An 18,437-nucleotide genomic window follows, 5' to 3' on the forward strand; every position below is an offset into this window, starting at 1 on the left:
ACCTCGACCTCCCAAAGTGCTGGGATTACAGGCGTGAGCCACTGCACCCAGCCTCTAACCCCCACCTTTCTATACTCTCTAACCCCCAAAGCAATTCATCTTCAAGATACAATAAGAGTTGACATAAAAGAAGTAGAGCTTAACTTAGGCAAGTGTCATGAAGGACCAATTTACACAGCAAAGCCAAAACTGTACAAAAAAATAAAAATATAAATTTTTTATAATTTTTAAGTCTTAAAGCCTATCTGGTGGTCCTGACCTTTTCAATCAATCAAAACAAGGCCAGTCAGACGAACTGTATAAAAATAGTATGTACAACTACTACATATCCATAATAATTAAAGTGAATGTTTAAGAAAATAATTTCAGCACTTATTCAGAAATATACTAGTGTCACTCAAACTATACAGTAATGAAATTCAGCAGCTAAAAATATATAACTATTTTACAGTAAATATCAATGTTATTCCTGTTTCAACCTGACTTCCCATTCTACCCCTAAACTCCCAAACTTGAAATCAACAATTTCTTGAGTAGCTGGAGTGTGGTTTAGGAAAGGAAGCTATGCTTGTTTGTATGGAATCTGCCATTTCCTCCCTGCCAAAACACTTGTTTAAAAAGTCATGTAATATTTCTATTAAATTGTAAATGCAGTCGACAAGGAAATGGCCTACTAGCAGTGTATTACCTTTGTGGCAGTGCCAACGGGCCTACAGCAAAATAGTGCACATGATAATTTCAACATGCATTCCCAAGTAACAAAATTGTGCCTTACACAAATACCACAGAACCTGAGCAAGATCCAGAAAAAGCAATGAAAATCTGCCCAAGCTTTCATGCTTGCCTATATCAATTGTATATCATAAGTAAAGCAAAATAGAAAAGCATCTACATATGTTCAAGAAGCTTGTGAAGTTAGATCATATAACCCTGGGAAAACTATTGCAACTTAAATCTGTGTATTTCTTGTTAACCACTGTAACAACTCACTAATAAAAATGAAGAAAAACCATGGATATCAAATGAACCAAAATGTACTAACTACATACAAGTCCTTAAAGATCATGATGCAACTTATTAACAGGAACATATGTTCAGTGTAAGCCACAATTGTTATGTTAAATTACTTCTTTCTTTGATATCATTCATTTGATTACAGAATGTAAGAGATTCATGGGCATTCCAATTAAAATGGTGACCTTCAGTTTATAAGTCACTTACCGAAATGCTTACAAAGTCACACTGATCATTTCTTACCTTGCATTGCATAGCACAACTACATTTAATTATGCCAATTAAATGATCCCAGATATAATAAAGATGGTTCTATTCATGTAAAAGTTATACTTAAAACCAAGTTAACATAATTAAATAATTAATCTGTAATTAATATAGTCTTCTAGGACAGCTGAATTCTATTCTACAGCAATTTAACCAAAATGCATATTTATTTTATAAGTCAGGTATGTCTTGTCTTTTTAAAAATTTCAATCCACGTACAATTTCAAAATTTAAACCTGATAGAGACACCATTTCCTCCCAAAAATGTAAATTTTTAAGGGTTATACACATGAAATTAGAGTAAATACCTGCCCTCAGTATACCTCCTTTCACCTTCCTACCCTATGCACACCTAGCTATTTATGTCTCCTAAAATAAATGCTAGCTTAAATCTCTGGCACAAACAGTTACTATTACTGGCTTAGAATAAAATAAAACTTACTATGACCAACAGAGTAAGTCCACACAATTGCTTTTAAGATATAAATCTTCAATACGGCTTAACAGTTGTCTGTTAAAACAGTTTTCATCCCCAATTAGCAAACCAGAGCTACTATATCCTGAGGCCAACATTAAGGGTACCCACTACTGATTTTTCTGATCTCTAATAAGGAACAGGAACTAAAGTGCCAAAAAAGAAATAAATAATATAAATTATATCAATTTAAAATTTAAATGTTAAATAAATAAATTGTGCTAAGTAAAAGTTTGAAAGGCAAGCTGTGAGGGATGACAGCTCTTTCAAGTTGAATTTGATTAGCATTTAATTACTTTCATTTTTTAATTTATTTCATTGATTCTTATTCTAAGTTGTAAGTACAACACTTATTATTTTAAGAAAGAAAAATCTGAGCTTACCAGATTTCAGTATTAACATCACAGAAGTATCTTTGAGATAGGAAAGGAAATAAGTACATATTCAACAAAAATATTTATTGCATATGCTTATGTTAGAATCTGCTAGATTTATTTAGACACACAAAGATGGAACATACTTGAATTTAAAACTTAGATATAGTAGGGAAATAAGACAACTATATCAAAATAACTATGATAATACGCAGTAAGTTTAAAAGTACCATAAGAAAATTATAGATAAGGTGATATGAGAATTCAAAGAAAGAAAAGATTTTTTAAATCAGTGGGATGAGGAACTTCTAACAATAATTAGACTTATCTAAAACTACGCTTTCCAGAAGTAGAAAGATTACGGGAGGAAGACATCATAATCTGCATCTGGTTCCAGATTGAAATGCAGAATTGTAATATGCTATGATAAAGAAAATAGTAAACAAAACACTATCCTAAATACACAATGTAACAAGATACCCTCTTGAGGGTCGCTGATATTAAGAACCACAGTTCTCAGTTATTTTGGATCAAGGAATCAATCCTTGTTTCAAGGAGTCATTATTTTCATTTGATGGAAAACTATGAACTATCTTACCAGAAAAATACATACCTGCACAAACATCAATATTTAAGTGCAATTTCATAAGATGTGCTGACTGAATTCTCTGCCCCAGAAACAGCTCATTCTACCCTCTTGTGAATCATGGTTTCCATTACTGGGCTAGCAGCAGTATAGGTAAAAATGAAGTAGTAAAAACTAACTGTTTTTCACCATTAGAAAAGATAAAATGCATCACAGTCCTAATAGGCTCATTATTTTCATATTGCTTCCAGTAGAGGCTGCAGAAGACATCTCAGCAGCCATAAGCAAGAACTTAAAAGTTTTCGGCAACCTCCCCTGGCTAGCAATAAAGTGTCAATAAGCAGGTTCAGGCACAGAAACAGTAATTCCTTTGGGTACTGCGTAACATCCCAATACCTCCCATCCTACTGAATGTCCTACAACAAAATCAGGTGATGAAAAACAACTGCTTGATCCTTCCACGGCCCAAAGTTCCTTAAGTAACAATAGTAAATATTAAACGGGCATCTTCTGTAAGAACCTGAACTAATTTATAGTCTCAATATGTTACTTCAAAAGCAACTTCGTAAAGCTAGCTCATATTTCTACAGTACGTAGTATTTTACATGTATTGTTCATATACACTATCCCTTTTGATCTTCAAAAAGAACTCTATGAAGTAGATGGATGAGGGTCCATTATAACTAATTCAGAGATAACAAAAATTGATTCAAGCCTCACAAGTCTCAAACATCAGGTCACACCATTATTATGTAGCAACAACAGAGGCATTCGGACTTTGTTAGAATTTGGATTTCCAACACCTGGTTCAGTAATTATTGCTCTACAGATTCAAGTTACAAACCATTACTGGGTCATAAAATCAATGTAATGGATTTGGACCACACATTTTTTAATGAAAAGATGAAACAGAATAGAATACTGTGATAGAACAGAAGTCAGAGTGAATCACAAAAAAAGAAAATAAGTATGGTTTCATGTATATTTTGTTTCACTTATGTGTGTGTGTGTGTCTGCACACATGTGCATAATGGGTCACACTGTGAAAATATTTCTACTATGGACCACAATTTTAAAAGTCTGAAATGTAAATGTCATCTTTCAATCATTAATAAATCAATTTAACTCATCTCCTTTAAATTCTCCCACACAAATACAGAGAAATATTGCATTTGTCAGTATCCCACATTAAAATCCTAAAAAGATGAAATGTAGTATAATTCTTTCTCAGTAAGTATTACTCTAAGCAATACTTAATGGAAACATGTCTCCAAAACTATAATTCATATTTATATAATTTGTATGTCAGTAGGAAAATGATAATTGCTTCCTCAATAGTTACCAAACTAATCATGTACAGAGCACTTGGCAATACCAACAGCAAGGTTAGAATACAGATGAAGAGCAGGAATGCCTCTTTCCTGTGTAAGCATCAGGGGTGACCCCAGCAGGCTTAATCAAGAGAAGTTGAGACCTGTTTATTCTCTTCACTTGTTCATGTCTTAAAGAATAATAACTCTGACAAGACAAAAATATGTTGAAACTGTCACTGTAATAAACCTTAATCCCCAATTTAGGGTCTAGAATGCCTTGTACCACCACCACCCTTCAATGTGTATCAGGACCACAAAGCAGAGAACTCTAACTTTCAAATGGAGTAAAAATCCATGTCTTGGAAGCAGTAATGAAATTCCCTGATGATCCCATTTCTCCCACTCTTCTGGATCCTTGGATGATGTGAAAGTATGGTTAACAGAATCAAGGTTATCACCTAAAATAGGCAAAAAAAAAATGGGGAAGAGAAAGCAAAGGAAGCCAAAGGTAGAGAGGTGGGTGAGGGGAGAGTATTCGCCTACAGGCCCTGTCAGGAAACAAAAAAATGAAAAGACAACAGTAGGAAGAAAAGAAAAAAGGGAAGATAAGGGTAAGTTCAAGGGAGAAATGCAAGTAAAGTATGTAATGACAAAATAATAAAATCTTTATCTACAACCATATGATCTTATGTAATTTGAGATAATATATACATATAACTGAATAAACGTTTTACAGTGTATAGCTTTCTATTCTAACCAACAAAACTCTTACCTACCCTTTCCTATTAAATAAAACAGAAATCTAAATGATTCTAACATTAAAATGCTAGTTATCACTGAACTATAAATTCCAAAAGAACAGGGAACATGTCTGCTGTGCTTACTACTACTTCCTAACAGCTCAAGTGGTACCTGATAAGTGTGCACCAGGTATCTACGGAAGGAAATAAAGCAAAGAGAAAGGGAGTAAAAGAATACAGGAAGGCACTCTAGATGACATTTAATTTCTCTGACACAAAACAACCGATTTGGGAGAGAAGAGATACTGTCCAACTGGTCCCAAGGCCAAATTTATTGCATTTACATTAGAATATGCATTTCTTGCATTTTAACAATATTAAATCAAAAATAATTTAATATTAATGATTAAATTTAGTATTGATGAAAACATGAGACTGTCCCATCATGAGAATATACACATTTACATGGCAGAAAATTTCAAGAGTGTCATTCTCGTTACTAAAAGATTCATTAAAAATTATTTGTACTCCAAAAGATCCCACTAGCTCCCAGGCAATGAATCCTAACCAGAATGAAATGTATGAAATAACAGATACAGAATTCAGAATATGGATGGCAAAGAAACTCAACAAGATCCAAGAGAAAGTTGAAATTCAACACAAAGGAAACAGAAAAACAATCTAAGATTCGAAAGACGGCACAGTTATTTTAAGGAAGAACCAAACAGAACCTCTGGAACTGAAAAATTCACTAGAGGAATTTCAAAATACAGCTGGAAGCCTTAACAACAGACTAAACCAAGCAAAAGAAAGAATTTCAGAGATTGAAGATCAGTTCTTCAAATCAACCCAGTCAGATAAAAATAAAAATAATTTTTAAAAATGAAAAAAGCCTTCAAGAAATACGAGATTATATAAAATGGCCAAATATGTGACTTATTGGCATTCCTGAGAGAGAAGAGAAAGTGAACAACTTGGAAAACATATCTGAAGATAGATATAATTCAGAAAAATTTCCGCAATCTTGCTAGAGGGGTCATGCAGATACAAGAAATCCAGATAACTCCTACAAGATACTACACAAAATGACTATTTCCAGGGCACATAGTCATCAGACCATCCAAGGTCACCCAAAAGAAAAAACCTTAAAGGCAGCTAGAGAAAAGGGTCATATGACCTGTAAAGCAGCAGTCTCCAAACTTTTTGGCACCAGGGACCGGTTTTGTGGATGACAAGTTTTCCATAGATGCGGTTGGAGGGGGTGGTTTAGGGATGAAACTGTTCCACCTCAGTTCATCAGGCATTAGTTAGAGTCTCACAAGGACTGCACAACCTAGATCCCTTGCACGCACAGTTGACAAAAGGGTTCATGCTCCTAAGAGAATCCAATGTCACTGCTGATCTGACAGGAGGTAGAGCTTAGTCTGTAATTCTTGATCGCCCACCGCCCACCTCCAGCTGTGTGACCCGGTTCCTAACAGTCCATGGACCGGTACCAGTCTGTGGCCCAGGGGTTGGGGGACCCCTGTTCTAAAGGGAAACCCATCAGACTAACAGTAGACTTCTCAGCAGAAATCCTACAAACCAGACAAGATTAGGGGCCAATTTTGAGCATTCTTAAAAGAAATGCCAGCCAAAAATTTCGTTTCTTGCCAAACTAAGCTTCATAAATGAAGGAAAAATAACGTTATTTCCCAGACAAGCAATTACTAAGCAAATTCATCACTGCCAGACCAGCCTTACAAGAGATGCTTAAGGGAGGTCTAAACATGGAAACAAAAGAATGACATTTACTAACACAAAAGCACACATAAAGCACATAACCCGCAGACTCTATAAAGCAACTATACAATTGAGACTACAAAGCAACTAGCTAACAACCCTGTGATGGGAACAAAACCTCACATAGCAATATTAACCTTGAATATAAAGGGCCTAAATAGCCCACTTAAAAGACATAGAGTAGCAAACTGGAAAAAACAAACAAAATCCATCTTTCTTTTATCTGCAAGAAAACCATCTCACAAGTAACAACACCCACAGACTCATAGTAAATGAATGGAGAAAGACCAGGTAAACAGAAAACAAATAAAAACAGAGGTCTTATATTAGATAAAATAGACTTTAAACAAACAACAGTAAAAAAGGACAAAAAAGAACATTATATAATTTTTAAAGGGTTCAATTATACAAGACTTAACTATCCTAAATATATACACGCTCAACACCGGAGCACCCAGATTTATGAAAACAATTACTTTTAGACCTAAGAAAAGATGTTGACAGCCACACAATAACGGTGGGAGACTTCAACACCCCACTGACAGCATTAGACTGATTATCAAGGCAGAAAACTAACAAAGAAATTCTGGACTTAAATTTAATGCTTGACCAACTGAACCTGATCGACATCTACAGAATACTCTACCAAACAACCACAGAATATACATTCTTCTCATATGTACATAGAGCATACTCAAAGATTGACCACATGCTCAGTCATAAAGCAAGTCTCAATAAATTCAAAAAAATCAAAATCATACCAAGTATCTTCTCAGACCACAATGGAATAAAAATAGAAACCAACACCAAGAGGAACTCTCAAAACCACATAAATACATGAAAACTAAACAACATGCTCCTGAATGACTTTTGGGTAAACAATGAAACTAAGGCATAAATCAAAAAGTTCTTTGAAAAAAATGAAAACAGAGATACAACATACCAAAACCTCTGGGATATGGCAAAAGCAGTGTTAAGAGGAAAGTTTAGAGTGCTAAATGCCCACATCAAGAAAATGGATCTCAAATTAACAATCTAACCTCACACCTAAAGGAACAAGAAAAAACTAAACCCAAAGCTAGGAGAAGAAAAGAAATAAGTAAAGTCAGAGTAGAACTAAATGAAATTGAGAATAAAAAAACCATACAAAAGATCAATGAAACAAAAGGTTGGTTTTTTGAAAGGATGAATGAAACTGACAGACTGCTGGCTAGATTAAAAAAGGAAAGAGAGAAGATCCAAATAGGCACAATCAGAAACAACAAAGGTGACATCACAACGAAGCCCACAGAAATATAGCAGATGCTCAGAGGCTACTATGAGCATTTCAATACATACAAAGTAGAAAATCTATAGGAAATGGATTAATTCCTGAAAACACACAACCTCCAAGATTGAACTAGGAAGAAACAGAAATCCTGAACAGACCAACAAGTAACAAGATTCAATCAGAAATTACACACCTACCAATGAACAAAAGCCCCCGAAGACAGAGATTCACAGCCGAATTCTACCAGTCCTAATGAAACTATTACAAAAAATCACAGAGGAGGGCCTCCTCCCTAACTCATTCCACAAAACCAGTATCATCCTGATATCAAAATCTGGCAAAGACATAACAAAAAAAGAAAATTACAAGCCAATATTCCTAATGAACATAAGACACAAAATTTCTCCACAAAATATTAGCACACTGAGCTAGGTGGAATGGCTCACGTCTATAAACCCAGCACTTTGGGAGGCTGAGGCAGAAGGATCACTGGAGCTCAGGAGTTTGACACCAGCCTAGGAAATATATTGAGATCCCATCTCTCCAAAAAAAATTTTTTAATTAGCCAGGTACAGTGGCACATGCTTGTAGTCCTAGCTACTCAGGAGGCTGAGATAGGAAGATCACTTGAGCCTGTGAGGTCAAGGCTGCAGTGAGCCATGACAGCACCACTGCACCCCAGCACGGGTGACAAAGTAAGCCTGTCTCAAGAAAAAAAAAAAAAAAAAAAAAAAAAAAAAAAATATATATATATATATATATGAGCAAATCAAATCCAGCAGCACTTCAAAAAATTAATTCACCACAATCAAGTCGGCTTTATTCCTAGGATGCAAGGATGATTCAACATATGCAAGTCAGTAAATGTGATTTACCACATAAGGAGAATTAAAAACAAAAACCATATAATCATCTCAATAGACACAGAAAAGGCTTTTGATAAAATCCTATACTCCTTCATTATAAAAATCCACAACAAACTTGGCATCAAAGGAACATACCTTAACATAATAAGAGGTATCTATCACAAACTCACAGCCAACATCATACTGAATGGGCAAAAGCTAGATGCATTCCCTTAAGAACTGGACCAAGACAAAGATGTCCACTCTCACCATTCCTATCCATTATGTCACTGGAAGTCCTAGCCAGAGCAATAAGACAAGAGAAAGAAATAAAAGACATACAACTAGGAAAAAAAGAAGTCAAATTATCTCTCTTCACTGTCAATATAATTGTATACTAGAAAATCCTAAAGATTCTGTCAAAAGACTCCTAGGCCTAATAAATGATTTCAGCAAAGTCTCAGGATATAAAGGCAATGTACAAAAATCAGTAGCACTTCTATACACTAATAATGTTCAAGCTGAGAGCCAAGTCAAGAAGACAATGCCATTTACAATTCCTACCAAAAAAAAAAAAACCTAGGAATACACCTAACCAAAGAGGTGAAGGATCTCCACAAGGAGAACTACAAAAGACTACTAAAAGATATCAGAGATGACACAGACAAATAGAAGAGCATTACATGTTCCCAGGTTGGAAGAATCAATATTGTTAAAATGGTCATACTGCCCAAAGCAGTCTACAGATTGAATGCTATTCCTATCAAACTATCATCATCGTTTTTCAAAGAATTAGAAAAAAAAACTATTCTAAAACTTATATGGAACCAAAAAGGAGCCCAAATAGCCAGGGCAATTCTAAGCAAAAAGAACAAAGCCAGAGACATCAATTTACCTGACTTCAAACTATACTACATGGCTACTGTAACCAAAACAGCAAGGTACTGGTACAAAAATAGACACATAGACCAATGGAACAGAACACAGGCATAAAAAAATAATGAGATCATGTCCTTTGCAGGAATGTGGATGCAGCTGGAAGCCATAGTCCTAAGCAAACTAACACAGAAACAGAAAACCAAATGCTGCATGTTCTTACTTATAAGTGGGGGCTGAATACTGGCTTCACATGGACATAAAGATGGAAACAATAGATGCTAGGAACTATAAAAGGAAGGAAGGGATAGAGAGGACAAGGGTGGAAAAACTTCCTATCGGATACTATGTTCACTATCTGGGTGACAGGATCAGCAGAAGCCCAAACCTCAGTACCATGCAATATACCCTTGTAACAAACCTGCACATGTACCCCCACTAAACCTAAAATAAAAATGGAAATTTAAATAATATAAACTCTGAAAAAATATTTTAAAAAAATAATTTCCAAAGAATATGAAATGCTGATTTACAATTATTAAATATTTACACAACTTCTTCAGAACACATCTATTGCATAATGCAAAGTACATATATATGATTAAATAAAAATAATCCTCTACTTGGTGGACAACTAAGTCATTTGCATAGAAACAGTGAAAAGCATTCTGATTCAAAGATCTCTCAATATAGTGATTACAAAGAAGACATACAAAGGGACTCAGACTGCGTATTATAATTGGGATGCAGAAAGTGATATGGGGACAACGGGAAAGACAATAAACAGGAAGTAAAAAGTTAAAGGAGTAGGAGACCTTCACCAGCAATGAAAAACAAGCAGGTCAGTACTAGAGAGAGGTTAAACAAAAAACGCAATTTAAAAATGGGCAAAGGAGTGCCGGGCTTGGTGGCCCACACCTGTAATCCCAACACTTTGGGAAGCCAAGGCGGGTGGATCACAAGGTCAAGAGATCGAGACCATCCTGGCCAACATGGTGAAACCCCATCTCTACTAAAAATACAAAAATTAGCTGGGCGTGGTGGTGCACATCTATAATCCCAGCTACTCGGGAGGCTGAGGCAGGAGAATCGCTTGAACCTGGGAGGTGGAGGTTGCAGTGAGCCGAGATCGTGCCACTGCACTCCAGCCTGGGTGACAGAGCAAGACTCCGCCTCAAAAAAAAAAAAAAAATGGGCAAAGGAATTGAATAGACAGTTCCCAAAAGATATACATAACGGACAATAAGCATATGAAAAGATGTTCAATATCACTAGCCATCAGAGAAATGCAGATCAAAATCACAATGAGATGCCACTTCACTCCCATTACAATGGCCATTAGCAAAGAAAAACAACAGAAAATAACAAGTGCTGGCAGGAATGTGAAGAAACTGGAACTCTTGTACATTGATGGGAGGAATGTAAAATGGTACAGCTGCTGTGGAAAACAGTATGGAGGTTCCTCAAAAAATTAAAGAGTCTTGAATTGATGATTGTGGATCCAGTTCATGGTAGCATTATTCACAAAAGCCAAAAGGAGGAAGAAACCCAAGTGTCCATCAACGAATGAATAAACAAAATATGCTATATACATACAAAGAAATATTATTCAGGCTTTAAAAGGAAGCAAATACTGACACATTCTATGACTTGTATAAATTATTGAAAACATTAGGCTACATAAAACACACACACACCAAAGAACAAATACTGTATGATTCTACTTATATGAGATATTTAGAATAGTCAAACTCATAGAGACAGGAAGTAGAATACTGGTTGTGAGGGGTTAGGGCAAGAGGATATGGAGAATTATTGTTTAATGGGTACAGGGTTTCAGTTTGAGATAATAAAAAAATTTCTAGAAATAGTGGTAATGATTGCACAATAATGTAAATGTACTTTATGGCAATGAATTGTATAGAGTACTTTAAAATGGTTAAAATGATAAATTTTATGTTATATATTACTCATTAATCTTAATTATAATCCTAAATTATATAATTATAATTATACTATATAATTGTTAATCTTAAATTATACATAATTATTAATCTTAAATTTTCTTTCTCTCTCTATTTGAAAGAAGAGAACATATTATGGGGAGTGTAGCGAGTTGAAAAATGGCCATTCTCAGAAGATATGTCCACATCCTAATCTCTGAAACCCCTAAATGTTACACAATTTGGGGGGAAAAATACAATTTATGCAGATATAATTAAGTTAAGAATCTTGAAAGCAGAAGATCATCCTGGATCACCTGAGTGGGCCCTAAATCCAATGACAAGTGCCCTTATAAGAGAAAGGCAGAGAGAAATTTGAGGTAGGTAGACAAAAAAGAGGACATAGGGCTGGGTGCAGTGGCTCACACCTGTAATCCCAGCACTTTCGGAGGCCAAGGCAGACAGACTGCTTAAGCTCAGGAGTTCAAGACCAGACTGGGCAACATGGTGAACCCCATCTCCACAAAAAAAGTATAAGATTTAGCCAGGCACGGTAGCTTGTGCCTGTAGTCCCAGCTACTTGGGGGAGCTGAGGCGGGAGGATTGCTTGAGCCCAGGAATTCGAGGCTGCAGTGAGCCATGTTCGCACCACAGCACTCCAGCCTGGGTGACAAAGCAAGACCCTATGAAAGAAGAAAGAAGATGATAATGACACAGACACTCAGAGGAGAATGCAATATGGAGACATAGGCAGAGATTAGAGTAAGACAACTACAATCTAAGGAAAACAGGATTGCAGGCAGCCACCAAGAGCTGGAAAAAGTGAAGAATAGATTATCCCGTAGAGCCTCTTGAGGGAGTACAGTCCTGCCAACACTTTGATTTCAGACTTCTGGCTTCCCAGGCTAAATGAAGATACTCCTCTATGCCATTCACCCTGTGTTAAATCCTTGCAAGGAATCTTCCAAGAGGTGGTGTCATACAAATACACTTGCACATACACTAAGACATCCAAGGTATCTACGAATACCTATGCAGCAGGGACTGGGAGATGGAAGGTGTGTTAAGTGTGTTGGGTGTGGTATTACTCAAGTCTCACCACTACAGAGAATCAGTTTTCCAGAATTTCTCAAGCAAATTTTATTATTAATTGAGCAGGAAGGAGGACACGGATTCTTTCCTCTTTTTTGGTGTTGGGTTTTTTTAAGTATTAAAAAATGGTTAACTAATTGTTCACTCTTTAGATGTGGACATAACCACATTTTTTGTCTCTTTTTTTAAAATCATTTGATTGTGAAAAAAGTAGTACCATGTGATTTGCAATGGGAGAGAACTACTGTGTTTTATTTTTTGATATGCACTATAAAGAATGATCTTCTAACCCATGTCTGTTTTTACGCTACCTATACTAAAGCATTTGTTGCACCTATTTAAATGCTATGTTTCTCCAAAAAGGGAGGCGGGAGCCAGTTGGAAAATATGGTGGGTTAAGGAAAAGATTCCTCAGGAAAGGATAACATTATTTTTGAAAACATCATTCATCAAAAATAACTCTTTATATTTGAAAATATCTGCAGGGCTCCTTTCTTTGTAAGTAGGTACTGTAAGGACACAGAGATAGAAACCTTTTTTTTAGGCTAAAATAATTCTTAATTTACTCTTAAACAGAGATTGTCATGCTTTATGTGAGTTAAATTTCCAGAAAATTGCCAAGTGCCTCCAATTATCTCCTTAAATCACATTTGACATAAATCTTCCAAAATACACTATTTATTTACACATCTTTTTTTAAAGTTATAAACATTCAGTATTGCATTGCATAGAAGTAAAAATTCTTAGTTTGATTTTTATTTTCTTTTCTTCACCTGATTCAAGAAATCATCAGGTACTTCTCCTGCTGTCCACAGACTGATCCATACAGTTCTTTCCTTACCCCATTCCCTATGCTGAACAACAGGTAAGCAAACACAAAGGTTTTTTACAGGTTACGCCTGTATTCCCAGCTACTCAGGAGGCTGAAGCAGGATAATTGCTTGACCCAGGGAGGCGAAGATTTCACTGAGCCGAGATGGCGCCACTGCACTCCAGCCTGGGTGACAGAGCCAGACACCATCAAGGAAAAAAATACAAAAATTTGCTGGGTGTGGTGGTATGCACCTGTAGTTCCAGGTATTTGAGAGGCTGAGGTGGGAGGATTGCTTGAGCCTGGGAGGTTGAGGGCTGCAGTGAGCTGTGACTGTGCCACTGCACTCCTTCCTGCCTGGGTGACATAGTGAGACTGTGTCAAATGGAAGGAGGGAGGGAGGGAAGGAGGGAGGGAGGGAGGGAGGGAAGGAAGGAAGGGAGGGAGGGAGGGAGGGAGGGACAGAGGGAGGGAAAAGAAAAGAAAAAAGAAACGAAAAGAAAAGAAAGAGGGAAGGAAGGAAGGAAGGAAGGAAATGATACTATTTACTCATCTCCTGATTTAATATATATATATACACACATATATGTGTGTGTGCATATATATATATATGTGTGTGTGTGTGTGTGTGTGTGTGTGTATATATATATATATATACTTCCTAAGGCTGGGTGCACTGGCTTACGCCTGTAATCCCAGTACTTTGGGAGACCAAGGCAGGTGGATCACTTGAGGCCAGGAGTTCAAGATCAGCCTGGCCAACATGGTGAAACCCCATCACTACTAAAAATACAAAAAATTAGCTGGGCACGGTGGTGCGCACCTGTAATCCCAGCTACTTGGGCGGCTGAGCTGAGACAGGAGAATGGCTTGAAACTGGGAGGCAGAGGTTGCAGTGAGCCAAGATGGCCACTGTACTCCAGCCCAGGCAACAGAGCGAGACTTTGTCTCAAAAAAAAAAAAAAAAAAAAAAAAAATATATATATATATATATACACACACACACACACACACATACACACACACACACACTCTCTCTCTCTCTCTCTCACACTCACTTCCTAAAGGCCTGAGAAAGAGAGAAGACTGATCTCCTCAAAATTATGTGGTTAACTGAATTCAAAACTAAATTTTTTTAACTATTCTATCTCACTGATCAAAATTAATTTGGTGGTTTCATATTTAACTTTATAAAAATATAAACTGAGTTTTAATTTAAAAAAATTTGTTTCACTTAACATTCTGATTAGACTTACTCCCATTTGCCACTACGCACTAATTTTAATCTCATAGCTGAATGTAAATTTATAAGCACTTTTATCCCTCTCCTGTTTAAAAAGCTTTATATGTTTCAATGTGTACATCATCATTTCCCTTTACTAAACAGATAATCATTACTGTCTACCACAGTGAAGATTCGGTTTACATATACTACAAGTTTCTTTGGGGGGAAAAAAAAGTTGTATCAAAACTAACAAATTTGGCTAACTCCTTGCCATCAAACAAATCCAGTGTTTTTAAAAGCTCTTTTTATTAGAAAATTTCTCCTTGAACATCTATATTCCAAATACTCCTTATTCTGCTCAGGAATGATAAAAGAAATATCAATCTTTGACAAACTGATAAACTAAAGCATATAAAACAAATGACCTCAGACTTAACACCTTTGAAGGACCCATTCTCAAATGACTGCAAATTTTCAATTTAACCACTTTCATTTTCTAATTTAGTGCCATCTTTAAGTTCTTCATATCCCTCAGGCTGACACCCTAAATATATGTCCTACAAAAACCTTAATCAGTGAAAAACAGTATTAATTTGTGGCCACTTAAGGAGAAGCAACTCCATTCTAAATTATCCAAGCGCAAGGTATCTCTTTTTGCCCCTAATTTTTGCTGGCCTAAGCAAGACTACTTGACAAACAGGCCTGGTGCCTAAACACGGTAAAAGGCTGAGAAAATGACTGGGAAACCAAATCCCAGTTCACTCAGTCTAGAAGGCAGCACCACTGTTCTGGAGTGTTCCTAATTATATACAGCTAGTGGGCAGGCATAGTGGAAAGGGCTAGAACTGTGAGGATGACTGCAAAGCATTTCAGAAAGACTGGATAGAATCCTCACTCCAATTAGGCAGTATCACCAGTGGCTGGGCACCCCACTACAGATGGAGGCTGGGGAAACTCACCCACCACATCCTAACTTTGTCTCTAACTTTGTTCTAGATAGCCATGTATATGTAGTAAATTGTATCATTTACTTATATTAAAATAACTATCAGGTTTTTTGCCTGTATCAGCTGTGGGGTCTTCGTGTCAATCACATCTTTGCCTCATTGTGGCAACTTTGTAGATTATTGATCATCTCATTAGCCTATATGGCTACCAAAAAATGGCTGGAAAATAAAACATTAAAAATTGAAATCTGTCCATATTTCCTGCTACTCTGGAAAACTTAGAGGGTTCAAATTTTAAATTAGTAATTATAATATTGTGATTACATGGTTGTTAAATGTCTTATTTTTGTTAGCCGCTCTTCCACTTACACAGAGTTGGGATATTAACACAGAGGATATTTCTTTGGTGTCTAGGCAAAAACACAGATCAAACTGAGTTCATATCTCAGTTCTGCCACTGACAAGTTACATCATCTTAAATAACATAATCTTATCAATTTCATCCAATCCACCCAATGGGGGATAAAATATTTATTTCACAAAATTACTACAGTACAAAAAAAGTTGGTTAAAAAACTTCAATATTTCACTCACTTACCATAGTGTCATATCCTACCAGCTTTCTCATATCTTAACTACCACTTTATCTCCTCTCCAACCTCCTGAGATTCTGATTTAATCTGTTTAGGGTAGGGCTCCCCAGATGACTGCTATGCAGCAAGCATGGAGAACACTATCTATTCTTTGATCACCCCATTTCCTTACACTCTCTCTTTTCTTTCTAGACTGTGCCCTGTTAGTAACCCCCTGAAATGTCTCTCAGCAGCGTCCTTAAATTCCCTGTAGCCCCATCCTTCTAAGACACTCATTCATTAAAACCCAAACCCTCCATATCAAGGCCATAATGCATTCTACTGCACAGCAGAGCACAGTACCACAGGAAGGCCCACAAACCAGGATTAATTACACTATACTTTCTCAATTACCAATTTTAGCTGGGCCCTCAACAATTTTTTTTCTCTCTTGGACAGCTGTTTCTTTCATTGCCCTCACTATATCCCCCACCAAACTACTGTAAACCTTGATGAAACAGTAAAGTTTATTAATTTTATTAAATTTCTACACTTGAATATGTATTTTTAATATTCTACATTGACAAAATGAAAAATATGCATAAAGCACTTCCCCACATATCAAAGAACAACAATAATCTGAAAAAAAGCAGTTGTGTGACTGAGCTGCAAGCTAAATAAACTACAAGGCTCTTTTCAAAGAACATCATTTTTACTTGAAGAATAACTAACAGAAAACTAAGGTTACACAGACTTGGGTATTTGACAGACATTTTCTCAAAAATGAACCAAGTGAACCTGTCATTTCAAGGAAAACAAAAGGCAGTACTTGTTACCAGTGATAAAACTATATCTGTTACATGATCTTAACAGCTTCCAATAATTGCAGTTCAATACTCTAATGTGTAAGACAGCTCACAAACACAAGAAAAGTTAAATAATGATATCATTTAAATAGGAAATAAACTATATTACATTTGGAAATGCACGAGGCAACACTTGATTAACTGTCGAAAGAACTGGACTGTGAAGAAATTGCCTATATACAAAATATGAGGAAAAAGACAAATTTACTTGGGCGATAGCTGTCAAGAATGGCTCTATACAGGCATAAAATCCAAGTTGGGACTTGAAAATTTGGTAGGATTTAGATTTAAAAAAAAACACACAGTGAGCAAGGCATCCTAGGAAGTTTGCAATATATATATTTTTTTCTAAGAGAAATATTATTTTAAGGTATATTTTTAATAATCTATAATGTATTCATTCAAACTCTCAGGTAATATTATAAGATCCTTAAAGGAAGAAGCCACATATTACAATTCTCTGCTATCTGAGCACAGGATCAAATTTAACATGTTGAACTATTTGGTTGGAAAAATAAGATTTACACAGGGAAGAAGCAGAATAGTAATAATGGAAGTCCTAAGTTAAATCCCAGCTCTCGAACTTAACTAGGTTGCCTTGGGTAATTTAGTAAACCTCACTGATTCAAACTCAAATACGCCTACTTTGAGGATCACCCTACAAACATCCTAACTAAAAGAACCACAGATAACTAATGATCAGAGATGAAATAAGACTTTGTGTTCCTGTTTTTATGCTGACCTTGTTATTTTTCAAGTAATTTTCAAACAATTGATGCATTGTTATCTTTCATTTACCAAAACGAATTTATATACACAAGCAAGATGGTATATATTGTATACAATTATATTACTCAAAGAACTCTAGGCTGGGCATACTCCTGTAATCCCAGCACTTTGGGAAGCTGAGGTGGGCGGATCACTTGAGCCCAGGAGTTGGAGATCAGCCTGGGCAACATGGCGACACCTTGTCTCTACAAAAAATTAGTTGGGCATGGTGGTGCATACCTGTAGTCCAGCTACTCTGCAGACTGAGGTGGGAGGATCACCTGAGCCCAGGAGGTCGAGGCTCGAGTGAGCCATGATCGCACTATTACACTCCAGGCTGGGTGACAGAGTGAGACCTTGTCTCAAAAGAAAAAAAAAATCTCTCTTTAAAATGTTTCAATACAGCAGATAGATTTTTAAATATTTTCTGTATAATACACTGTTACCTATATTATCAAAATTTAACCCATAATAGCATTATAATATCAGATGTAATTCCAATTTATTCTTCTTCAGATATTCTAAAATAATGCATTCTTCCTCTTCCTATTTACTTCACATTCCTCCAACCACCATGACATTACCTTCTCTTTTCTACAAATACACACATACATACACTCTTCCCCTCATTCCTACATCCTTATTGAGATAACTACAGCCACTAGAGGGCA

The 18,437-nt window shown here is 36.1% G+C and overlaps 1 protein-coding gene across 1 annotated transcript in view; it reads right to left on the bottom strand.

Moving 5' to 3' along the window:
- STK3 (serine/threonine kinase 3) overlaps positions 1 to 18,437 on the bottom strand; it is a 359,556-nt gene that overhangs the window by 228,154 nt on the left and 112,965 nt on the right. The gene's annotated exons all lie outside the window — the stretch shown is intronic.

This window comes from Nomascus leucogenys, chromosome 16, assembly GCF_006542625.1.
Source record: "Nomascus leucogenys isolate Asia chromosome 16, Asia_NLE_v1, whole genome shotgun sequence".
In the NCBI taxonomy this organism is placed as follows: Eukaryota; Metazoa; Chordata; class Mammalia; order Primates; family Hylobatidae; genus Nomascus; species Nomascus leucogenys.